Here is a 993-nt window from a genome sequence, read left to right as displayed (position 1 = left end):
TTTTGGATATGATAGATCCATCTTTGAGGGAGCGTTCTCCAACAAATGAAATCATGAGATGTATCCACATTGCATTATTATGTGTTCAAGAAGATGTAGCTGATAGACCAACAATGTCTTCAGTGGTTCTCATGCTGAGCAGTTATTCTCTCACTCTTTCATCACCAATACAGCCTGCAAATTTTGTCGGTAGTCGAACAACGTCAGATGTGTTTGGAGCGACAAATGATTTGCAGATAACGGAGATGGATACAACTGAAAGTGAAGAAACACCATTGTCTGCAAATGAGATTTCAGTTACTGAGTTATACCCTCGATAGTTTAGTGGATAAGGAGTATTTAAAATCATGTGGAGTGAATTAACTTAAATTCAAATATTTCCAGTTGGATTTATTGGCTATCATGTAATGATGACATGAGTTCTTAGTGCTGAATATATATCATGTATGCATTTCCTTTCATAAATTTATAAGAGCGTGTGGGAAGGTGAGAACGGAGATGAAGAGTTAGTTTATTGTCCAACTGTGTTGGAATTTGTAATGTCTTGGAAAGAGGGATGTAATTTCACAACGGCAAAGCTTGAACAAATGCGGTGTGGCTTGACACATCAGATAGAGACTCCCAATCTATTGGATGAGATAAAAGATTATTGTATGCACTGTGTTCGTTGCATTTCTCTTATTCCTAAGCGTGCAAACGAATTGGCTTATCAACTTGCCAAATCAGGAGCTTTTAGAGCTTACATGTATACGGAGAATCTCTATCCTTTGAAGTGCATATGCAATCTTCTTTTATTTAATTAGTTGTTACTTTTTCAAAAAAAAAATCTTCATCCACCTTTGTGCTTTGATTAGTCTAAACTAAAGACTCTCCTCCCACTGAAGACTTTCAAAGACCCCAAAGTCAATTTACCATGTTTTGCATTGATTAGTCTAAACTAAAGACTCTCCTCCCACTGAAGACTTTCAAACACCCCATAGTCAATTTACCATA

This window comes from Tasmannia lanceolata, unplaced genomic scaffold, assembly GCF_043159265.1.
Source record: "Tasmannia lanceolata isolate RefF3 unplaced genomic scaffold, GAP_Taslan_0.1 ptg000020l, whole genome shotgun sequence".
NCBI lineage: Eukaryota > Viridiplantae > Streptophyta > Magnoliopsida > Canellales > Winteraceae > Tasmannia > Tasmannia lanceolata.
Note: the sequence above shows the minus strand (reverse complement) of the source record.